Consider the following 26005-nt stretch of genomic DNA (forward strand, 5'->3'; position numbering starts at 1 on the left):
TCAGGATTTGCACTTGATGATGTTTCAGAAGGCCATTCTTTCTGAAGAAGGTATTTCTCTCTGCCTTACAGAGTTCTCAGGTGCTCCCCTTAGAGTCAGAGAGAGAAATTTCCTCAGGAGGCACTCTTCTGCTTTCTGAACTTAGCGGGGTGTTGTTGATTTTCCTTATTTTTTTTCTGGTAAGGAGTTTTGATTTCAAAAGCTATTTCCTTTGACAGCTTCTCATTTACTGTGGGACAAATGTGGCAAATATAAGTTAAAGTCATGTATTTGGCAGCTCGAGCCCGCGCCTATTTCTCCCGGCTGCTGCCTGTGACCTTACTCTACTCCTCCAGCAGGTGGCAGTAGAGACCCACCGACGCTGCTGTCTCGGTCTGACTCGCGGGAGAGCTGCCCTGGAGGAGACGCTGAGGCTGACCTAGGGTTACCTTCCTGTCAGCGGACTTCCTGCTGGTTGGCAGACTCACCCATGAATCCCAGGTTGGATTTTCAATTGATTTTATAGATGAGTTTTCTCAGAAGATGTTAACTTGAAATGTAGGCTAAGGCTCCTCATTCTTATCCCTCCCCCCTCCCCCCTCCCATCCAGAGCACAGTAGATGCTTGCTGCTAAAGTGTGCATATGTGCTAAGGAAACTTAAATGTATCATATCTTGCTCCCCTGCCAGGTGATATGTTCTGTGAGTTTTCTTGTGAAATAGGTCTTATAATTCTCATTTTACAGAAAGAGAAACTGAGACATGGGGAGGTGAAATAACTGTCCAGAGGTCACGCAGACAGGATGTCACCCAATTCATCTGGCCACAAGCTTGTGGGCTTGCATGCATGCCCTGTTGAGTTGGGGCACATTTAGATTTAGCAAATGTCTAGGGTGAATGTTGTTCCAGAAAAATCAAGGGCATCCAGTGTAGGTTTGGACTTTATTCAGTGATTTACTGAGGAACATCTCTATGCTACTGACTCAGGATGGAGAGAAGGGCCTGGCTCCTGCTCCTGCTCTCAGGGAGCTCAGCGTCCAAGAAGGCGAAGGCCTTCAAATAGACCAGAGGGGAATTATGTCAACCCGGTTGTGGGAACCCAGAAGCCAGGAGGACAGGAAGGCCCCTCAGAGGATACCACCTCACAGCTGAGTCCTTGAGGATTTGACCAGGCAAGTGGTGGTGGAGATTTTCCCGGCAGAGGGAGCCAAGTGTGAGAGGTCCTCCAGGTGTGAGAGAACCTGTGCATTTGGGAAATCAGTGAGAGATAATGTCAAGTAAACAAGGGGCCTTAAGACTATGCCAAGTGGCTTGATTGGTTATTAGCAGGAACATGATATGGGTAGATTTTCATTTTCAGGAGGGCTTTGTAGCTTCCGGTGGAGAATGGTAGGAGGAGGCCGAGGCTGAAGGCAGGGAGGTTGGTCTGGGAGCTGTAATCTAATGAAAAAGAATGGCGACTGAAGCTAGGGTAATATGGACGGAGATGGACAGGTTGCAACTATTTGTAGAAGGTAGAGCTAACAGGACTGGGACAGGATGCCCATGAGGATAGGGTGAGGGAGAGGAAAGACATGACTTTCCCTTATGGCTTGCACCCCGATTGATGAATGCCATCTGGAGTCCTGCCTCCAGGCATTTGGGCATGGGGGAGAGATCACAGCAACTGGAATTCTCTTCTGCTGGGCTCTGTTGTGGATGCTGTGTGTGACCTTGGGCAAGCTGCAACCTCACTGACCATGGGTTTGAATATATAAATGGGGCCCTTGTCCTTGTAAAAGGCTCATCAAAATGGAAGCCACTGTGGTTTCTGTTGTTATGGGCTTTGCATTCCAAGAAAGACGTAATAGAACTGGAAAGGGGCCAGACAATGGAGTGATGAAATGCTTTTACCATCAGGGCAAGTGCTGCAACTAGAATTCTTCAGTCTGGAAAGATGAGGGCTATGGAGGGAATGTAACTACATATAAAAGTCTTTTATGTGGTATGGTATGTCAGCAAGGTGGAACAGAGCTGTTTATCAAATCCCAGAATCCCAAGAAACCTAGGGTGCTACCTGAAGGTCTAGGAAGTTATGTCAAGGCAAATGACTGGAAGATGCTTCTTTGTACGATGCACAGGTGAACTCAGAGTACTTGGGCAGCTGTGGGTCATGTGTCTGGAGTCAAGGAGATTGCGTGTCACTCCTTACTCCTGTGTGGGTGTGAGCAATCCCCTTTTCTCCCAGGGTCTCAGATGGCTCCCTGGTAAATTGGGGGCAGTAAACCAGACTAACCACTGCTCTGCTCACCTCACCCACTGGCACCCACATCCCTAGTGATCAGCTTCCTGCTTGTTACTATAGGTAGACACTCTCCTTCCAGCCCCTACACACTCCTGCATTAGATCTCTCCTTCTCTCCCACTGAAGGTCCACTTAGCACTACATCCTCTGTGCCTTCCTTACGATATTTTTCTTGTATGCACAAGAAACAATATTCTCTCCCATCTGAAAACAACCCTCCTTGATTCCATGCCCCTCTGTAGCTGCAGCTCCACTCTTGCAGCAAAACTCTGGAAAGAATTGTCTATATGTGTCTCTTTTACTTAATGGATCTTTACAGAATGAACACTCATATAACTACCTACCATCCAGGGTTTTTTATTTTTATTTTTTTTTGAAATATATTACCAGCACCCCAGAAGCTCTGCTGTCCTTCCAATCACTCACCTTCTCTGCACCCTCAGGTCACCACTCCTGATTATATCATCATGGATTAGTTTTCTCTTTTCAATTTTATTGTAAAATACACATAAGAATTTTTTTAAACCATTTTAACCATTTAAAACATACATGTCAATGACATTTAACATATCCACAATATTGGGCAACTGTCACCGTTACCTAGCTCCAGAACATTTCATCATTTCAAAGGAAACCCCAAACCCATTAGCATATTCCCCATTTGCCTTAGCCCCTGGCAACCACTAATTGGCTTTTTGCCTCTATGGACTTCCTTATTCTGGATATTTCATATAAATGTGTCTGGCATCTTGCGTTTAACATAATGTTTTCAAGGTTCATCCATTGTGGCAGGTATCAGGATGTCACTCCTTTTTAAGGCTGAATAATATTCCATGGTGTGGCTATACCATGTCTCGTTTGTCCATTCATCAGCTGATGACCCTCCCCTCCCAGTCCCATACACACTCCCGCATTAGTCTCTCCTCTCCCACTGCAGCTATTCTATCACTCTTTGGTTATCATAAACTGCCACTGTGAGCCTTCATGTACAAGCTTTTGTTTGAATGCCAGTATTATGTTTCTAAACTTTAAGTGGCCCCTACACATGACCTTTCCCCTATGAAGATTATATTCTCTAATTTAAGATCCATCTTCATTATAGCCGAGTAGGAGCCTGCTCGTTCACATCGCCAGATAATTTGTCATTATGTGACTATGTGAACATTTATCCCATCTCTTGGAAGGGTTATGTCCAGTTTTGCGTCATTAGAAGGGTCATCACTGCTCATTCGTGTCTTTTGGTGACTATGAGTGCAGATTGCTATAAGGCACATACCTCAGAATGGAATTGCTGGACCATAGATGATGCACATGTTTGCCTTTAGTATATACTTCCAAAGGATGGTCTAAAGTTATTCTAATTTTTACTCCCCTAGGAGTGCATGACTTCCCAAGCCCGGTAAGTCCAAAATTTAACATTAGTCTTATGTTCTCCAAACCTGTTCCCCATCTTTATCGATGACATTTTTATTCCTTCCATGATGACCTTGGAGTCATCATGTCTTTCCTTTTCTTCATACTTTATATACAATGCCAGGAATCTACTGGCTTTCCTGCCAACACATCCAAAATATGACCTCATCTCTTGCCCTGCTCCCATCCTCGCTGTAGCCCATCCCTGGATTACTTCCATATATCCTTAGCATAGCAGTCAGGGGGCTGTTTTGTTACTGTAGTAAGATAGCTGTAACATAGACCTTACCATTGGGAACATGTACAGGACAGCGTCATTGCTGCATTCACGGCTGGTGCACCCATCATGAGGGTGAGCTTTTTAACATGTAAGTTAGATCAACTAACTCCACTGCTCAGACTCCTCCTAGGGCTCTGCATTTCTTGGAAGTGTCCAAGATCTTACAGTGGCATAGCAGGCCTTGTCCTACCTGGCATCCTACCTGGCTTCATTTCCTTCTCTTTCTCCCTGGCTCTCTCCACTTCAGCCCCTTAGGCCCTCTTGTGCTCCTGAACAAGGCAGGCATGACCCTGCCTTCAGGCCTTTGAGTGACCATTGCCTCTGCCTGCCTGGAATGTTCTGCCCCCAGAAAATCTTACGATTAACTCTCTTGCCCCTTTAAAACCGTGCTCAACTGGCCTGAGGTTTTTTGCCTGCTCTTTATGAATTTAAACATAAGAGTTGGCTGGTTGTTGGAGAATTCTCAGGGTAAAAGTTTTTTTCTTTCCATCCACTGGCAATGTTTCAACATGGGCAATTTACTTTGCTCTGCTGTGGGGAGGTGAGTTTATTTGTAGCCCACTCTCATAGTGGGGATGTGGCCTGCTTTACATGGGGTTCTCTATTGCATTTTCCACCTTGACAGGGTGAGGGCTTGTCTCCTTTCATGGGCTGCAGGAGGCCTTGAACACCGGAGTTCAAGATCACTTGGCTTTGACAGATTTCCTTAGTGAGAAGGCCAGCTTCCGCACCCTCTGGCTCCTGCTTGCCCTTCTTGAGTCTATGACTATTCTTAACCATTTTTTTCCAGCTTGGTTGGTGCCTTTAAAAGACTGAAAACTTTCAACTAGCATTTTTAATGTCTCGGCAGGAAGTAGTTCCGAGGTCTAGTCTGCTCTCATGCCAGAAACAAAAGTCCATTAAGTATCAGTGTTACAGGAGATGGCAGTTACAGGAGGGAAGACTGGGGTTCAGGAATCCTTGGTCTCAATTCCGGCCTGACCTTCAACTGCTGTGATTCCAGACAAGGCCCATGGGCCCTCCAGTCCCCAGCTTCTTGGTAAAATAAGGACTTAGGGATGGGGGTCGCCTCAAAGGTTCTGTGATTTCATGTTACTGAGAGTCTGTGTGGGGCACCAGCTCCCAGTGGGGCGGGCCCCTTTTCTTCACTCAGTGATCTGCCAGGACCTGGGTATGAAGAGATGGCAGACATAGAACATCTGTGATAAGAAATATGAAATAAAGAACCATTAACCAATTCCTTAAAAGATCTGGGGGTGGAGAGAGCAGGGAAGAGGCTGATGCCACACAAGGGTTAAGGACTACCTCGTCAGGGTAAGTGGGCAGGACAGAGGATGGACATGATAGTCTGTGGGTGTGGGTCTGCCACTGAGCTGAAGCCTGGTAACTTGAACCTCCTTGAGAAGAAGGTCCTGTAGAAAGAGGCTTAGGGGGCATCCCCGGTGGCGCAGCGGGTTGAACACGGCGCTGTGAAGCTGTCCGCAGCCTCTGCAGCGCGGGTTCAATTCCCGGCCGGCTGGGGAGAAACCCACATGGCATGGCAGACCTCTCTTGCCTTGCCTGCTGCTCCCCTCAGCAGTGTCTACGGTTGTCTGCCTGTTCTGCTCCCCACTCTCTCTGGTGAATTCTCTCACCCTCCTGTGCCTCTGACCTGTACCCCACTTCTTGTATAAATAAATAAATCCTTTTTTTTTTTTTAAAAAAGGCTTAGGACCTGCCCAGTCCCCCGTCCCTGCCCCTCCTCTTCCTCTTCCTTCCATCAGCCCCTTAGTCCCCTTCAACCTTCATTATATATATATATATATATATATATATATATATATAGCATTTTATATTTTGTAATTATATATGTATTTAAATAAATCTATTTATATTGAATTTTAATTCATAGAATTTATTTTAGATTTTCAGAAAAGGGGAGAAGATAGCACTGAGAGCACCCACTCCCCACACCTAGTTTCCCCTCTTATTAACATCTTGCATTAGTGTGACAGATGTGTTATTATTAATGAAGCAATATCAATATATTATGATGAACTAAAGTCTTTGTCTATAGCTTATATTTCCTGAAGGTCTTTTTTCTGTTGCAGGATCCCCTCTAGGGTACCACTTTATACTTAATTATCATGTCTTTTTGGGCTCCTCTTGGCTGCTGGAGCAGTTTCTCAGATTTCCTTTTTTTAATTTGATTTTTTAAAATTTATGTTAAACATACATAAAATTGACCATTTTAGCATTTCTTTTTTAAAAAATTTTATTTCATATATATTTTACTGTGGGTTCCTATAAGCTGGCTACTAGCTGGCTACTCGTGGGCAACTGTGACCTATTTGCTATCTGCACATCACAGCAAAGCATTCCTTGACTACCTATGGGGTAGAGCCCGTATCATGAGGCAGGCCCAGGGACGCCCAGGGATGCCTAGGCTGATGTTGACCTGATTACGTGACTCTCTTCATGGTGGTCTCGGGATAACTCTGCCTGTGATAACATCAAATTCTTTGCTGATGCAAATGTCTCTTGATGGATGGTCACGATGTCCCCTTCCCTGTCCCTTGTAAAACTTTGTCCCCCATTCCTATCCCATCCTCTGGACTTTTTTCCTCATACCATTGTCGCATGATCAGCTTTTACTAGCTTGTGTGCTTTCAGTAAATGGCACAAGAACTTCTGCTCAAGCAGCAGAATCTTGCCTGGCAAACCTGCTCCACCACTGCTTTGTGTTCTTTATCTTCCTGCTGTAAAGCTGGCAACAAAGTTCCTGTCACAACATTTTATATCATTCCATTTTAGCATTTCTAAGCTCACAGTTCAGAGGCAGTAAGCATGTTCACAGAATTGTGCAGCCAGAACCACTGTCCATCTTCTGAACATTTCCATCATCCCAAACTACAACTCTGTACCCACTAAACAACAGCGCCCCATTTCCACCCCTGCCAGGCCTTGGTAACCTCTATACTCATTTCTCTATGAATTTGACTCCCCTAGACACCTCACATAACTGGAATAGTTGTCCTTTTGTGACTTTCCTTATTTTGCTAACCGTGACAGTTTGAGGAATGCTGGTCAGGTATTTTATAGGCTGACCCACTACTGGAATTTGTCAGATGTTACTCTTATGATAAGGCCAGGTATTTGATGTATGTTTATTAGTCTGTGCCAAATAAGATGCTCGTTGCTAAGGATTCAGAGATAAAAACCTAGTGTCTTTGTTTATGTTCTTATGTTCATTTTACACATGGAATTTAATCTCAGAGAATTTTAATGACTTGTCCAAGGTCATGCAGTCAGTTAATGGCAAAGATGGGATTTGGACTCATCCTTCTGACTTAAGGCTTGCACTTTCTCTTTCTCTACCCTCTTTCTCTCTCAGTCAACGGAGACTGTTTCCTTACTTTTTCTTGGGACATTCACAATCAATGGGACATGGTTGGGGCTGGGCAGGCAGCTTGTGCTGGGCGACCACTACTAATAAGCAGCAGCTCCTCATTTAGATTTATTTATTTTTAATTAATTAATTAATTTTAAAGATTATTTATTTATTTTATTTTTTCATAGAAGAACTGAGGTGTAGGCCAGAGGTGAAAGGTGTGAGAGGATTCACCAGAGTCAGAGTGGGGAGCAGAGCAGGCGGATTTACTGAAATACACTGCTGAGGGGAGCAGTGGGGGAGACAGGAGAGGTCTGCTGTGCCATGCATGTTAGCTCCCTGGCCAGGTATTGAACTCAGGCCACCATGGTGGGCCGTGGCCATGATAATGCTGGGACTTAACCCCTAGGTCACCAGGGAGGCCCTAGTTTTATTTTTTTAATTTGAAATATATTTTATAGACACTTGAGTATATACAAATCATAGGGTCAGTTTAAATAACAATAATAAAAGTAAATACCCCTGTACTCAGTACCTAACTTAACAAAGATAATATTTCCAATACTTTTTAATCCCACCTCTGTATGTTTCCTTCAACACCACGCTTTCCCCTCATCCCTTGCCAAAAATCACCCTTCTGAATTTTGTGTTTGTATTTCTCTCACTTGTATCGTTTTCCCACATAGGCTTATGTCCCTAAGCAATAAGTTGTATAGTCTGGAAATTTTTTTTACTTCTATTAAATGAAACCATGCTCTATATATTATATTGTGACTGTCCTTATTTACTCAATATTGTGTTTATGGGATTCACTCATGAAGTTGTAGCTTACTCATTTTTTACAGCTATATAGTATTCCATCATAGAAAGAATATATATATTTTAAATTCATTTCATGTCTGTGGGTGTTTGAGCTGTTTGCAGTTTTTACTTTTATGAACACTCATACTATGAGCGTTCTGGGGCCCAGATGGTATAAGAGTTTCTCTAGGTATATTACAGATAGTAGAATTACTGGGCATAGAGTATGTGTCCACTGGACAATGCTAAATTTTTCAAAGAATTAGATCCACTGACTCTCCTACAAGTGGTGTATGAGGGTTCACAGCGTTCCATATCCTCAGAGCTCTCTTTGGTGCTGGTCTGTCTACTCAGCTATGTCTGCATCTCTGAAGTTCCTTTGCTCTACTCAGTTTTCTCTTGGCTTCTGGCCTGAGTATCTCTGGTTTGCTCATATCCAGGCTGGACTTCCTACTGCCCCTTGAGTTTGAGCCACCGTGCTGGTATCATTGGCTCAGTCTCTGGGTACAGGCACAGGGCTCCAGCCTTGGTTCTGGATTCTGGGTCCTGGCAGGGATGTATGGCTCCTGGAGGTCAAGAAGGTTAAATATCACTTTCTCTTGCCAAATAAGGTGACATTAGAATTTTCCACCATAGAGGAGGCAATATTTTCTCCCCCTACTTCCACTATACCCTCCCTCATATCCAAGGATCCTTAAGGACAACTTTACTGGCTTTTTAAAAAAATATATATTTTGAGATTTATTTATGCATGCAAGAACTGGGGTACAGACCAGAGGTGGGGGGGGGAGGTGAGAGGAGTCACCAGAGACAGAGTGGGGAGCAGAACAGGAGGATTGACTGTAATATACTGCTGAGGGGAGCAGTGAGTAAGACAGGAGAGGTCTGCTGAGCCACATGGGTCACTTCCCTGGTCAGGGATCGAACTCATGCTGCAGTAGCTGTGGATTGCTTCATAACCTCTGCGGATTGCTGACACTTAACCTCTTGCACCACCAGGGAGGTCCCTTTACTGACTTTTCTTGAGGCCTTTTGTCAGGTTAGCATCAGCACTGGCAGCATTGGCAGGGGATGTGACATCTGTGCTGACCCCAGACCAGGTCATGTAAAAGTCTCTGCAAAGCACAGCTCATCCAGTGTGGGGCCTCAGCTATGTTGTATGCACAGAGCATAGCAGCTCCAGAAGCCTACCTATTGCATTTTCCTTCCTGCTAGATTCTTCTTTGTTGATAGTGGTTGCCCCAGTGATGCCCTGGGCCCCAGGCTTAGTGTCTGGGTTTTCCTTGTCACAAGCAGGAATGGCAGTATCATGGTTACCAATGTCGACCAACCTAGGTTGGAATCCCAGTTCTACATCTTACCCACTGTGGAATCTTGTGTTGGTGACTTGATCTCCCTTAGCTGCTATTTCCTCATTTATAAAATGAGGACATGGCCTACATCTGCAGGGCTTTTAAATGAGAACACATGTGTAAAGCATTAGTACTCTCCCTGACACACCCTGGACTCAAGACTTGCTTTGAGTAGTTATTGTGGTGGCATGGTGACATGTAGGAAGACCTGAGCTTGAAGCTAGAAGGACTTGGGTTTGAATTCTGATGTTGTCACCTCTTAGTTGTATCATTTAGCCTTGTCTGAACCTCAGTTTTCCCCATCTGCAAAATGGTAACAAGGATTTCTACTTTGTTGGATTCATTGAACTGTAATGTGTAAAGAAAGTGGTTTAAATGTTAGTGACTGTTACTATTACATAAGATGAAAGTTTTATTGACACTAAAGAGAAATACATATACAATAACACTGATCATTTGCTATGGAATAGCCCGGACTTTAAATATTCAGGTATTTATAAACATATACTTTAAAAATACATAATGAAAATACATAATGAACATTTTGGAAAAGAGAAAAAGAAAAAAAACCCAAAACTCCTGCAAGAGCCCACCAGCTAGACCCAAGCACTGCGAAGATGTTAGTATACTTCCTTCCAGGGTTTATTCATATGCATTTATTAAGTGGTTATAATGGTGCACATATATAAGTGGTTATAAAGAGGCATACATTTCTGTATTCTTTTCTTTAATGCTGTGTCAGTAACATTTCCCCATGTGACTTTATGCTATTTGTAATTGTAATTTTAATGACTGCATACCACTTTTAATTAAGACATTATTGCATAAAGATCTCAGTTTTTCAGGTTTTTTCCCCTTAGGATTCCAGAAATCAAATTATTGGCTCGAAGGGCAAAAACACATTTTATGGCTTCAGATTCATATAACCAAATTGCTTTCCAAAAAGGTGGTATTAATTTGCAATGCAGTAATGTCTGATAAAGCTCATCCAACTGCATATTCATTGGTATCGGGCATTATAAATACAGTTTTCTTTTGGCTGATTTAGGAACTATATTTTATCTTTATCGGCAGCAGTTGCCAAGCCAGGAAAAAGTGAAAAGGAGCTAAGAAACCACAACAACCTTCATTAATGCAAAATCATGGAGTTGAGAAGAACTCGAGTGGTGTACTAACTTCTTGTCTCCCCTGATTTTATCTTCTGCATTTGGACTATAATGATGGATGGAGACTATGTTATAATTTAACATAATTTTAAAAAGTTTATTTTTCTAAAGGACCCTCATACAATGTTGGTGGGAATGGAGACTGGTTCTAGCCCCTGTGGCAAACAATGGGGAGATTTCTCAAAATATTAAAAATAGATCTATCATATGATCCAGTGATTCCATGCCTGGATATCTACCTGAAGAATATAAAGAAACCCCCACTAATTTGAGGGGATATATGAACTCTTAAATTCATTGCAGCACTATTTCAATAGCCACGCTATGGAAACAACCTAAATGCCCATCGATAGAGCAGTGAATTAAGAAGATGTGGTATATACGCACAATAGAATACCGCTCAGGTATAAAAAAAAGATGAACTCTTGCCATTTGAGACAGCATGGATGGAACTGGAAGGCATTATGCTATGTGAAATAAGTCAGAAGGAAAAAGCCAGTACCAGATGGAGTCATTTATATGTGGAATATAGAGAAAGAAAAACAAAGGAACTGACAAAACTAATTCAAAACAAATCATAGAAGTATGACTGCAGAATTGAGGCTACTTGAAGGGGAGGGAGAATGGGGGTAGAAAAAGTAGGGAAAGGGTCCGAAGGACTATCACAAAGGACTGTGGGTTACTTTGGTGGTGGGTGTGGTGTGGTGACATAGATCTGAGGAGATGTGAACCTATATCCCTAAATCATGCACAGTGTTGTAAGCCAATGTTACCTCATTGAAAGAAAAAATTTGTTTTTCTATGATAAGAGAAAAATGTGAATATTTAAGGCATTTTGAAAACTATAGCAAAAGTTGAAAGATAAGTCCCTCTCAGTCCCAAGGCTAGCATTTTGGTATTTTCCCTCATTTACTTCCAAGTTTTTCCTCTGTAAACAATTTTTCTCCTTGCACATAACTGTGAATATACTCTATGAATATTTTTTTGAATATACTATATGAACATTTTTTAACTTATCCTTTCAAACTTAATATTATAGTACAGGTATTTATCTATATAATTGCAAACACATTGCCTTTTTTTCTGGAAAAGGAAATACGTACCCACGAATTACAAAAAATCCAGACAGTGCAGTGTATACAATAAAGTCTCTTTCTCCAGCTGAGCCATTGTCATCATTTTCTTGTGTAGCCTGAGAGATTCTACACATATTCAAGCATAAATGAACTTTTCTACACAAATAATAGAGGACCAGACATATTATTTTACACTTCGCTTTCTTGTCTCTTTCACTAAATATGTCTTGGAAATTATCCCACAAAGGCACATATGCTTTGACATGCTCTTTCCTTTGAACAACAAATGGCATATGTCACAAGGACAGGTGGTACTGTAGCATCCAGCCTCCTGTGAAGATATTCTTTTGTTCCTGTAGACAATGACTCAAGTGACAGCCTTGCCATCCTGCACATGTGTCAGTCATATCTGGAGAATAAGTTCCTAGCAGTGAAATTTTGCTTCGTCAACAGTCACATTTTAAGATAAACACTTTAAATTTCGATAGACACCATCAGATTGCCTTCTGTAGGAGTTCTGCTGAGACTGATTTCAACACCTACCCAATAACATATAAAAGTGCCTGTTCCCCTATGCCACTGTCAGCACAGTTTTTTTTTTAAAGATTTATTTATTTATGCATATAAGAACTGGGGTACAGGCCAGAGGTGTGTGGGGTGAGAGGATTCATCAGAGACAAAGTGGGGAACAGAACAGCTGGATTGACTGAAATACACTGCTGAGGGGAGCAGTGGGCAAGTCAGGAGAGGTCTGCTGCGCCATGTGGGTAACTCCCTAGCTGGGGATCAAACTTGTGCTGCAGTGGCTGCGCATAGCTTCATAGGTTGTGTCTTAACCCCTTGCACCACCAGGGAGGCCCAGCACAGTTTTTTTTAAAATACAGTTTATTTATTTTTTAAATTTATTTGTTTATTTTTGCATAGAAGAACTGAAGTGTAGGCCTGAGGTGTGTGTGTGGGGGGGGTGAGAGGATTCACCAGAGACAGAGTGGGGAGCAGAACAGGTGGATTTACTGAAATACATTGCTGAGGGGAGAAGTAGGCGGAATAGGAGAGGTCTGCTGCGCCATGTGGGTCACCTCCCTGGCCAGGATCGAACTCAGGCCATAGAGATGATAGCGCTGAGACTTAACTCCTAGACCTCCAGGGAGGCGCTGTTACAGAGTTTTAATTGTTTCTTTGATCTTTGACAAACTTAAAAGGTAAAAGTAGTATTGCACTCTTGTTTTAATGTTTTTCTTATAAGAAAGCCTGTTTTAATATATTTTGTTTTCTGTAGACTGACTAGTGATAATTTTTAATTGCTGAAAAATATCCCAAGGAGAGGATGTACATAATGTATCAAGTCTTTGGTTTATGTTGTTTCTAAAACTTCACTGGTATATAATAATACTGGAGTGAACATCATTTTTGTACAAAACTTCAGCAGGTTGTATTGTTTTCTTGGAACTGATTCTTGGAAATGAAATTTGTGGGCCAAAGGGTAGTGGCATTTCAAGGGTGCAACTGCCAAGTTGCTCTAGGAAAGGTTTACACTAGCTCACAACCACACCAACGATGTACACGTGTGCCTGATTTACTTTCCCATTGCCAACACTGGCTTGCTGCGTTTAAAGGTCTCACAGGGTGCAGCTTCTGTAGTTTCATTTTGTGCTCAAATCCAGTGTTAGCCTCACCTTTAAAGTTAGAAGACTTTCTCCCTTTGTTTCCCAGACCAAATCCTGCCTGTCAAATTGATGCTTAGCTTTGTTCTGGGCGGAACAAAGTTCTACATTAGAGATGTCAAGGTCTATTATCCTTTCTTTGTCAAATCCCACAGCCAAGTTTGTATGAATCATTATAGAAGATGAACATTGTGTTCGTTCTGTTATAGGACAGGGAGAGGGGCACCCCAGACCCCCACAAACCTGCCTATTCTAAATGGGTTCTGCCATCCGCCGCATCAACACAAAACATAGGAGACTTTAATGGGAAGGAACTTTAATAAAACTAGGAAACAATACAGGTAAGGCAAAGAATCTAGTTTCTAAATGAAGCACCCAAAGTTACCCGTCCCCTCGTGGGTAAAAGTCCATCCAAATGGGATTGGCCCAGAACAAGGCCCCAAAGCCTGCTACAAGTCTAAACCATCTTCCAGTGGGGACCCACAGAAAAGGGTCACAAACAACCAGACAAGCCCGGAAGGAAAAGAGCAAAATCAACATCAAGATAAAAGCTGCCATTGTCACCTCCCCACGGGTCTCACCCACATCTGTGTCACCCAGTCCACGACCAAAAGACAAGCGCAGTTTCTTCACGTGTCTCTAGGCTCCATGCGCCTCCTCCAGGTCTCCTGGCTCCATCCTGCTTCCTTCCTTCCTCAGTCTCTTCTGCAGCTTCTCCTCTTCCTGCTCAGCTCCACCCTCCCTTGGGTGGGGCAGGGAACCTCCCCCTTTCCTGGGGACCACCCTGTTGCAGTTCCAAGAAATAGTCAAGTGACTCTCTACTGACTTGACAAGTGGAATAGATGCCCTGTGACCCTAGAGGTGTGGGGTAGCACAGATGCTATGCTCAGCCTAGGGAGGTGCCATCTTACTCATTCTTGCTGGGATGTGGCAAAGTCAATGAGGATGGTCTGGGGAAGCTGTCCTGTGTGCTGGGCTAACTCAGAGCAAGTATCACTTGAAGGAGTAGAGATTTTGTTTCATCTGCTTGTTCCTCTTCTGGTAATAGGAGCTTCTCTTTCTTGCAAACCGCTGTATGGTGACCTAGCCCTGACCTAACAGAATCCCCTTGCCTGTGGATCAGAGTGACTGATTCATGAGCTGGCATTGGACTTAAGAAGGCCTTCTCAGTCCTTCCTGGAAGTTGACATGTGGCTGCTGGGAGAAAGAAATTTTGCTTTTCCTGTGAAGTTTGGTCAGCAGGGATGATTGAGGTTTATGGCTGTTGATGGTCCCCTCTCCTTCCTTGTGGAAGTTGGTGCCTGTAGTAGAAGCCTGAGAATATGCAGTTAAGGAAAAACACACTGAGATAGGATGGGAGAGGTAGAAAGGGGCTGCATTCACAGCAGCCATTTGAATGTTTGTTTGAAGTGGTTTTCTTTCTTTCTTTTTTTAAAAAAAGATTTCTTTATTTATGCGTACAAGAACTCAGGTACAGGCCAGAGGTGGGAGGGAGAGCAGGGGTGTGTATGTGAGAGGATTCACCAGAGACAGAGTGGAGAACAGAACAGGCTGACTGACTGAAACATACTGCTGAGGGGAGCAGCAGGCAAGACAGGAGAGGTCTGCTACACCATGTGGGTTAGCTGCCTGGCCAGCGATCGAACTTGTGCTGCAGAGGCTGCGGATAGCTTCATAGTGCTGTGTCTTAACCCCTTGCGCTACCAGGGAGGCCCCTGACGTGGTTTTCTTTCTATAGTTATCTTTAAGTTCATGTGGGGAGACCAGAAAACTTGCATCTGAGATGAGAACACAGAGCAACTTAGAAAGAGGGAGTTTAGGGTTGGTACTGGAGGAAAATCAGTTGTCAGATTCAAATATCTCAGATGTCTCAGATGATGGTTAAGATGGGGCAATAAGAATCAGTGGCTGGGAATATGAGCAGCAAGTCAGGAAGTACAGTACAAAGCCAGAGTAGCCAGGGGAGTCTATTGTATTCATCTGGTCTGCACACCAGCAGGGGGAAAGGTGGGAAAGGAAGCAGTGTTTACCAGGAGAATTGCAAAGGAAGAACTGACAGAACTTGGTGACTGATTGACTAGCTATTTGTCTCCTTGGGCTGCTGCAACATAATATCACAGGCTCACTAGCTTAACAGCAGAAATTCATTTTCTCACAATTCTGGAAGTCCAAGATGAAGGTGCTTGGTTGATTTTAGTTCACCTAACTTTTCTTAGTGTACATGTGCAGAGAGAGAGATCTCTGATGTCTCGTCTCTTTTTAAAAAAAGATTATTTATGCATACAGGAACTGGGCTGCAGGCCAGAGGTGCCGGGGTGGTGGTGGTGGTTAGAGGACTCACTAGATAGAGTGGGGAACAGAACAGGCAGACTGACTGAAATACACTGCTGAGGGGAGCAGCGGGCAAGACAGGAGAGGTCTGCTGCGCCATGTGGGTAGCTCCCTGACCAGCAGGGGGATTGAATTCATGCTGCAGAGGCTGTGGATAGCTTCACAGTGCTGTGCTCAACCCCTTATGCCACCAGGCAGGCCCTCTGATGTCTCTTCTTAAAGGACACCCATCTTATCAGACTAGAGCCTTACCTTTCTCACTTAACCTTAATTACCTCCTTAAAGGCCCCATCTCCAAGTACAGATGCATTGGATGTTAGGGCTTGAATACACGAATTTGGGGAGTAGGTACACAATTAAGTTCATAACACTAGCTAAGTAATAATAAGTCTTGAGGATGAGGTGATTAATTTCATTTGTTTGAGTTAGTTTTTTTTAAGCAGTATATAAAAAATTATAATTTTTTTTGATTTTTTGCATAGAAGAACTGGGGTATAGGCAAGAGGTGTGGGAGGTGAGAGAATTCACTAGAGACAGAGTGGGGAGCCCAAGAGGCAGATTTACTGAAAAATACTGCTGAGGGGAGCAGCAGGTGAGAGTAGAGGTCTGCTGTGCCATGTGTGTCAGCTCCCTGATTGGGGATCAGATTGAGGCTGTTGCGGTGATATTGTAACAGGGTGGTCCCCAGGAAAGGTGGAGGTTCCAGGTTCCCTGCCCCACCCAAGGAAGGGTGGAGCTGAGCAGGAAGAGGAGAAGCTGCAGAAGAGACTGAGGAAGGAAGCAGGATGGAGCCAGGAGACCTGGAGGAGGCGCATGGAGCCTAGAGACACGTGAAGAAACTGCGCTTGTCTTTTGGTCGTGGACTGGGTGACACAGATGTGGGTGAGACCCATGGGGAGGTGACAATGGCAGTTTTTATCTTGATGTTGATTTTGCTCTTTTCCTTCCGGGCTTGTCCGGTTGTTTGTGACCCTTTTCTGTGGGTCCCCACTGGAAGATGCTTTAGACTTGTAGCAGGCTTTGGGGCCTTGTTCTGGGCCAATCCCATTTGGATGGACTTTTACCCACGAGGGGACGGGTAACTCTGGATGCTTCATTTAGAAACTAGACTCTGCCTTACTTGTATTGTTTCCTAGTTTTATTAAAGTTCCTTCCCCTTAAAGTCTCCTATGTTTTGTGTTGATGCGGCGGATGGCAGAACCCATTTAGAATAGGCAGGTTTGCGGGGTTTGGGCTGCCCCTCTCCCTGTCCTATAACAATAGCACTGAGACTTAACCCCTAGACCACCAGGGAGGCCCTGTTAATTTTTTTCTTGAGCTTTGAAAAGATATTTGTAATCATAGATTTATGAATTTAAAAATTCTGCTCACTTATCATTATATCATACACATTTTCATGTATTACAATATAGTGTTCATAACTCACATTTTAAAGGACTGCATTGCATCTGTAGTATTCCTTGTCTTTGTTTAACCAGTTTCCCTTGGCAAGCCAATCTGCAAATCTTATCCATCCTTCCTTTGCCAAGTTCATTATAACCATTCCATTCTGCCAACATTCCACTTCAAGGTCAGGTCCTACAGGCCAGGGGTTTCCTCATTGCTCCACTGGTCATCCTGCCATTAGTTGTGTCTGCTCTATTCACCCCATTCAGAAGAGACAAATGAATCTTAAGGCTATGTTTTTCATATCACTCCTCTACCTTAACTGGATGAGAAAGTCCAAAGTCTTTGGCATTGCCACAATCCAATATTAAGCAAACCTGGTTACCACTCACCCACCCTGTTTCTTTAAACACCTTTCCTAGGGTCCAATAGACCTCTCATTCCTTCCACTGTGTTCTGCTATTCCTCATTCATTAACTTCGCTTTATCTGGAGGTCCTTCTTGGTGACCTAGTTTTATTCAGGTTGTGTCATTTAACATAGCTACATGCTTATTTGACTTTCCTGCTAGACCATGATTTCTTTGCAGGTAAGGACCATGATTGACTGACTCACTTCTGTACCTTAGGCACCAGCCCACAAACCAAATGTGTGGCACCAAACACACCCACATTTATCCAGATTCAAATCCTGGCTCTGACCTTGGACAAGTCACTTAACATCAAGGCCCAGTTTCCTCATCTGTAAACATTGAGGAAACAATTGTACCCAGTTCATATGACTGTTGTATTTGAGTGGACTGTGTATGGTTAGAAGTAAATGTCACCTCACCCAGGCCCAAGACATAAGTGCTTCATAAATCTTACCAATTTGGGTGATGATGACAATGTTTAGCACCATGAAAATATTTGTTGAATGAATTTCGGACTGCTTACATGTAGACAGAAAGGAGGAATGGATTTTCTCTTCTTGGGATTCCCCAATCTCTCCTTTCTAGGACCCCCTGCCAAACATGCCTTTTTCCAAGCCCTGACTCAACATGGCCACAGAGTGAGAGGTCTTGAACTGGCAGGATAGTGAATGTTTTCCTTCTTGGCAGCTGAGATAGGTTTGCCTCAGGGCCCAGGACCTTCCTCCTAGGAAGCAGTTTAGATGGGTTTGATTGATGTTTCAAAATAGATCATCTTGACTAGCCTGGGCCAGTGCCCAGTGAGTCTGCAGGAGCCAGAAATGAGTTACCTGCCTGCCTTCTCAATACCTCTCACCAGCTCTGCCCCTAACATCAGAGGTACCCACTTTGGGAATATAAAAGGAGGTCCACAGTTGGCAGACCAACTGTCCAAATATTTAAAAGTTATGAATTAAGCTAATAAAGTGAAATAAAATATATACCATCTTCCTATCTCAACACATATTCTCATTAATTACAGGATTTTAAAAAAGTGTGTATATCTTTGTACTTTGTATTGCTGAAATTGGCAAAATAGTGAATAGAATTTAATAGTAACTAAATACGAAACAATTTAATCTTAATCATGATTGCCTGAATGATGGGCTAGCAATGTTTGAATGAAGAAAAACACCATAAAAGTGAAAATTGCTGTTTTCAAAGAGTTAATTTTGAAAACATTAGAAGGAAACGATATTAAGAGGTAGTGATTATTCTCCCCTTTTATTTAGATCTTCTTTAATGTTGTTAAAGAGTTTTATAATTTTCTCCATAAAGTTCTTACACAGCTTTTATTTTGTTTATTTATTTCAGTTTACACTTTGGCATGATTATCTCTTTACAAGTCACTTTTTTTTGTTTGTTGCTGTTGTAGAAATCCATCGATTGTTGTATATTGATTTCTTTAACAATCCTGCACACTCTCTTACTATTAATTTCTCTATAGATTTTTGTTTTACCTGTAGCTAACAACGTATATGAATAATGAATATTTTATTTCCTCTTTCCATCCTTTATTTCTCTTCTCCCCTCCAACGCTGAATAAAAATGTGACAAGCTGGCTTTCTTTTTTTGGTGTCAAAGGGAAAATATTCAGTGTTTCACCAATAAACATTTGCTGTTGATTTTCTGTAGACGCTCTTTAGGAGGAGAAAGAAATTCTATTTCTAGCTTTCTAAGGATTTATTTTTATATTTATCATGAATGGATATTAAAATTTATCAAAAAATTTCAGGCCTCCTTGGTGGCGCAACGGGTTGAGTGTAGCGCTGTGAAGCTGTCCTCAGCCTCTGCAGCACGGGTTCAGTTCCTGGCAGGCCAGGGAGATACCAACATGGTGTGGCAGACCTCTCCTGACTCACCCGCTGCTCCCTTCAGCAGTGTTTTCGGTCCATCTGCTTGTTCTGCTTCTCGCTCTGTCTGGTGAATCCTCTCACCTTCCCGCGCTTCTGGCCTATACCCCAGTTCTTGTATAATAAATAAATCTTTAAAAAATTTTTTCATTTATGAGATGGTCATGTGATTTTTCTTATTTAATCTTTGTGAATTTTATTTGATTTTCTAACATTAAAACAATCTTGTATTCTTGAAATAAAACCAACCTGGTCATGATTCTTTTATACACTGCTGGAATTAGTTCACTAATTTTAAAGTTTTACATGTATTCTTACTAGTAAAATTATCCTCTAATTTTTCTTTTGTGTTGTATTAATTTTATGGGCTAGCCTCATAAAATGATTTGGGGAGTGTTTCTTCCTTTCCTATAATTTAAAAGCATTTAGGTAATATTGAAGTTATTTGTTACATGAACAGCTGACAGAAGTAACTAGTAAAATAATGTGGATGTGGTGTTTTCTTTGCGGCAAGATTTTGGTTTTTTTTTTTAAAGATTTATTTATTTATTGATTGATTGATTGATACATACATACATACATACATACATACAAGCACTGGGTACAGTCAGAAGTGCAGGAGGGTGAGAGAATTCACCAGAGCCAGAGCAGGGAGCAGAGCAGGCAGAAGGACCGAAGTACACTGCTGAGGGGAGCAGCGGGCGGCAGGAGAGGTCTGCGCGCCATGTGGGACCCTCACAGGTGGCCGGGGAGCAGCTGGGGATCGAACCGGCACTGCAGAGGCTGCGGGCAGCTTTGCAACCCAGCGCTCAACCACTGCGCCACCGGGGAGGCCCTGTGGCAAGATTTTGAACGATTGATACCATTTCTTTAACAGTCGTAGATAGGGCTATTTTGAATTTTAATTTCTTTTCAAATCAGCTTATTTTTCTAGGAATTTGTCTTGTATTTCTCTATGTTTTCAAACTTATTATCATAAAGTTGTTTATAATATTCTCTATCTTTTCAATCTATGTGGCATCTATAGGTATAAGCCATGTTCTTATTCCTAATATGCTTTCTCTGTTGTTTTTTCTTGATCAATCTTGTTAAAGATTTGTTAGTATTATCAACCTTTTAAAAGAACTCAGTTTTGGTCTGTTGATCTTTTTTATGTATTTCTTTTTCATTGTTCTGTGCTCTTATTTTTTTTTTATTTCCTTCCTTATGAATTTCTTTGGTCTTGACCTACTCTTAGTTTCTCTCTCTCTCTTTATTTATGTAATAGGAGCACATAATATTTAAAATTCCCACTAGCATAGCAATGCTTTGGTTTTGGTAAATTATATAAGTTTTAACATATAGTACAATTTTATTGTAGAGTTGTTAAGTATTTAAACATTTCCATTGACTTATTATTTAAACCATGACCTTTTTTTTTAAGTCAATTTTTTTAAATTATTTTTTTTATTTTTACAGACATCATTGTTCATTTTAAAACAATATTTACTTCTCCCCACCCCCTCAGGTGTAGTCCCCATGGAATTCCTTCCCCAATGCACCCGTGCACCATCACCTCAGTCCCTGTGCTCCTCCTTCCCTCCCTCTGATCCCTCTCCCTCCTCCTCCCCTACAGGATGTCTCTGACTTATAATTGTCTGTTTTTGCTTTGTTGTGCTTTGCACTGTTATTATATTTTTACACTGATGTCTTATTTGGTTCCCCTATTGAAACCATATGATATTTTTCTTTTTCCTTCTGGCTTATTTCACTGAGCATAATTCCTTCTAATGCCATCCACGTTGCTGCGTATGGCATGAGTTTATCTTTTTTGATTGCTGAATAATATATTTCCATTGTGTATATGTACCACATCTTCCTGATCCTGTCATCTATTTTGGGGCATTTCGGTTGTTTCCAGGTTTTACCTATTGTAAATGGTGCTGCAATAAACACAGGGGTACAGGTGCTCTTTTGAATCAGTGTTTTTGTGTCCTTTGGGTAGATCCCTAGGAGTGGAATTGCTGGGTCATATGGTAGCTCCATTTTTAGTAGACTGAGGAACCTCCAGACAGCTTTCCATAGTGGTTGGATCAGTTTGCACTCCCACCAGCAATGTAGGAGAGTTCCTTTTTTACCACATCCTCGCCAACATTTGTCGTCACTTGTTTTTTTTGATATGTGCCTTTCTACTGGTGGAAGGTGGTATCTGAATGTTAACCCATGACTTTTTTTAGAATGTGCATCTTAATTTCCAAACATAATGGCTTTTTATTTCTAGTTTTTTGTTTGTAATTGATTTCAAATTTCAAAGTGTGTATATCTTCTTTGAATTGTGGTCAGGAAAAAAATGCTCTACACATACTAATCCTTGAAACTTGTTCACTCCTTAACATAACTAAACTTAAATGTTCCATATATTTCTTTTTTTTAAGATTTATTTATTTATGCATACAAGAACTGGGGTACAGGCCAGAGGTGTGAGGGATAGGGTGGGAGGATTCACCGGAGACAGAGTGGAGAACAGAACAGGCAGGCTGAATGAAATACACTGCTGAGGGGAGCAGATGGCATGACAGGAGAGGTCTGCTGTGCCATGTGTATCAGCTCCCTGGACGGCTTGGGATCCAACTCATGTTGCAGAGGCTGCAGATAGCTTCACAGTGCTGTACTTAACCCCTTGCGCCACCAAGGAGGCCCCGTATATTTCTGATAAAATGTATGTTCTGTAATAGTTGGGTCCAGTGGTATATGTAACTGAAAAAAGTTAGGTCTGTTATACATAAAAAAGCTCCCAAACTGTTTTCCAAAGCAATGGTATAGTTTTGCATTTCCCCCAGAGTTGTATTTGGATTCTAGGAACTTTACATTCTGGCAACACTTGGGACTTTTAAGTTTTAGCCATTTTAGTGGTGTAGAATGTAGTGTATCTAATTGTGGTTTTAATTTGAATTTCCCTAGGGAACAATGATAGTGCATATCTTTTCAGGTGCCTGTATACCACATGTGTATTTCCTTTGGTGAAGTGTCTGTCCAAATCTTTTGCCAGTTTCCTAAGTCAGTTGTCTTATTATTAAGTCAGAAGAGTTCTTTCTATATTCTGGATATAAAGTTTATGTATGTCTTCTCTATATTTTATATACTTTATATATTCGAGATACAAGAACTCTGTAGAACTTTGTTGAGTATACTTTCTCCAGCCTTCCCTCCAAAGTGGCCATGTGACTAGTTCCGACTCCCGCTTGAGTGGGAGTAATGTGTGCTGCTTGTACATCAACTTTTTAAAAGCAATGAAACTTTTCACTTTTTTTATCTTTCCCCTGGCTCTAACAAGATTTTAGGGGATGATAGAGCCATAAGCTGGAAGGGGTCTGGATCCCTGTGTCACCACATGGAAAAAAACTCCTTGTCTACTGGGAACATTGAAATTAACTTTGATAACTAGTGTTCCCCTAAACAAGATACCTGCTTTCTTTGATAGAGTTGAATCTCTACTCAGAAATTATATTTTTTTCTATATATCTATGTCTCTCTCTCTCTCTCTCTCTCTCTCTCTCTCTCTCTCTATATATATATATATATATATATATATACACACATATGCACACATCTATCTTCTATTTCCTCTTCAACAAATTTTAGTATCAAGAAACCATTTGAAGCTATTTCCAGAATTTGTACTCATAACTAGGTTATGTCTGCAAAGTTCTTCCAAGTTGAATTTCCTTCCTTTTTAAGGTCGAATGATATCCACTATGTAGCTGTATCACATTTTGCTTATCTACTCATCCATGGATGAAAATTCAGCTTCTTTCTACCTTCTGACTGTAGTGAATTTGCTGTTATGAACATGGGTGTATGAATATCTCTTTGAGTCCCTGCTTTCAGTGTTTGTGGTTATATACTCAGAATTGGAATTGCTGCCAAAGAGGTTTCTAGAACTAGTTTTTGGGGCTTTCCTAGGATGTTATTTTGAAATTTTGAAATTCCTCAACTAAGGGCACTTTTCTTTGAATGTGGATTTGAATTTTGAAAAACCTCTAGCAGGATTTTTATGGAAGCGGGAAACATTGAAATTAATTTGCTTCTTACTACTTCTTGGACTGGTGCTAGGGGGTTTACATATACTACATTTTCTAATAAAGCAGGCGGAGAAGTGAGGGTAAGTGTTTCCCTTCCCAGATGAGGAAACTAAGGAAGAGAGTGGGTAAGGGCCTGCCCAGTGTACAGTTTAATAATTACAAAGTTCAAGCTCAGTTGGCTCTGAGCTCAAAGCCTGTGCGTGGTCTATCAATTACCATGTGTTATCACTTGAAAGCTATTTGTTGTTCTACCAATTTAGGGAACAACATCTTGGATCAAAAAGATCTGATGATGGAGATGGATTTTAAAATATCCATTACAAAATTTTTCCCAGTCAAAAAGTAAATGAATAATCACTGTTTAAAATTTGGAATATAGAGAAGAGCAGAAGGAAAAGAGTTACCCATGATTCTACCAGTTACTGCCCATCAACTGTATCTTCTCTAAAATGTTTACTTGCATTTTGCCCATCTTTGGACTGGGCATGGTGCTTGCTTGACCACTACATGCCGAGAAGAGACAGCATGTAGTGATCTCAAGAAGTCATGACTTTTCACTTGTTTACTCTTTTTTTTATTTTATTTTTATATTCCCCATACAATTGCACCCCTCTTATTTTGACCCCAATCTCTCCTTCCCCCCCACCCCAAAGTGTGTCTCTGGTTTACAGTGGTTTGTGGATTTTGATTTTTTCTTTCTTATAGTTATTCTTTGTTTATTCTTTTTAAAAAAATTTTATTTATCTTTGTATAGAAGAACTGGGGTGTAGACCAGAGGTGCGGGGGGTGAGAGGATTCACCAGAGACAGAGTGGGGAGCAGAACAGGCAGATCTACTGAAATACACTGCTGAGGAGAGCAGCGGATAGGAGAGGTCTGCTCGTAAGCAGGTCTGCTGCTTACAAGACAGGAGAGGTCTGCTGCGCCATGTGGGTGAGCTCCCTGGCTGGGGATCGAACATTGGGACACCAGCATGATAGCGCTGAGACTTAACCCCTAGGCCACCAGGGAGGCCCTGTCTTTTCATTTATAAAGACTTACACTGTCAGGAGAAGGGAGGCAGCGTGGCAGTCACAAAACAGCATTGCTCTGAATTCCTTTCCAGAAAGAATGAGTGGAGGTCTTGCAACTGTGACGAATGCTGTTAACTGAGGGCCTCGGGCTGCAGCAGGTGAGCCAGCTTCATGTTCTTCCCTGATGGCACCTCCCAGGCCAGGGGCTGAGGTGGTAGAGGCACCAGCACCCAAATTCCTGTGTCATGGGGAACTCCACTGGGCAATTTTGCTCCCCTCCCCATGGGGTTGGCCCAGATCTCCCATGATCTCCACAGTGGACTGAGGGCCTATAGTGCCAGCAAGGCACAAGAGCAGGATCTCTATGATCTGGGCAGACGGGTAAAGGAGAGTCCTGGAGCCCTTGATGGCTTTTTCAGGCTTTTATTGAGTTTTTTACATCATTTGCAGTGTGGAAACCAGGTTACTTAGCAGGCAGGTGGGGCGGGGGGCCAGGAGGCAGGCAGGCCTCCCAGCAGCTGGCAAATCTTCACTCTTTCTGGGCTCCCTGGCGTGGTTTCTTGGTCTCTGCTTCTGCTCTGCTACTGCTGCTACTGCCGCTTCTGCTGGCATCCCTGTGACGCCGCCCTTATATGCCCAGCCTCTCAGCCCAGGTGTGCCCACTTACTCAGGCCCACACTTTAGTATAGGTGTCTGCCGTGAGGCACAAGGGTAAGCCCACAGGTGTGGATCTTATATGCTAATGGTGGGAGGGCAGAAAACCCTGACAATTTCTATTTACCCTACAGGGCCCCATGCCCTATTTCCCCACACCCCCTTCCTTTCACAGGATCACATCTGCAGGCACTGGGAAGAAGGTGTTCCCTGTTTCTGCTCCCTCCCATCTTCATGGTTTTTGCTCCCCAACAATTCTCTCACTCCTGACTCCAAGTGTGCATCTGCTAACTCCTAACTCTAGCAGGACCCCAATGGACACAGGGAGTGACTCTTGATAAGAAGATCTGTGCATGTTTGAGTTTTTAGTCTTTGAAAAGCTAAGCTTAGAACTTCTATAACCAGGCATTTTCAACATACCACCCATTTGGGATTTCATTCAGAGCCTAACATTGTGTTTAAGAATTGTGTGTTTTCTGAGTATTTTCCAGAATCCAATAATCTTATGTCTTCCTATTTTAAGAAGTACAAGTTCTTACAATGGAAGAACTTGGAGAAACCACAGAAGAAACACTAATAAAAGAGTAGAGATGAATGGAAATGTGACATGGAAACCAAACCTTGCAGTAAGAGATGGTCAGATGACATTGAAAAAGAAATGAGAGGATGCAAGACAGCCACTCTCTAGAAGTACTGCTTATTCAATAGTCTGAATAATGTGGAGGAACACGAAATAGTAAAAATGTGTTACAGCTGAGAGTCTTACAATGTAAGCGAATGTGAATTAAGTGCTAAATACATAAAATAAATATGAGACTAGTGGCACCTTCTGTAACTCACATCACTGCGGGAGCTTTTAAGAGCTGCTAATAAAATAA

The 26005-nt window shown here is 42.2% G+C and overlaps 1 long non-coding RNA gene across 1 annotated transcript; it reads left to right on the plus strand.

Annotated features, from left to right (window-relative positions):
• The first annotated feature begins 340 nt into the window (after positions 1-340).
• Positions 341-26005, plus strand: LOC119232481 (uncharacterized). The gene is made up of 3 exons (XR_005122105.1): positions 341-480; positions 24566-24631; positions 25651-26005. It is a non-coding gene; the product is annotated as an uncharacterized LOC119232481 (long non-coding RNA).

This window comes from Talpa occidentalis, unplaced genomic scaffold, assembly GCF_014898055.3.
Source record: "Talpa occidentalis isolate TD23 unplaced genomic scaffold, MPIMG_talOcc4v2.1 talOcc4.7, whole genome shotgun sequence".
Taxonomy (NCBI): Eukaryota; Metazoa; Chordata; class Mammalia; order Eulipotyphla; family Talpidae; genus Talpa; species Talpa occidentalis.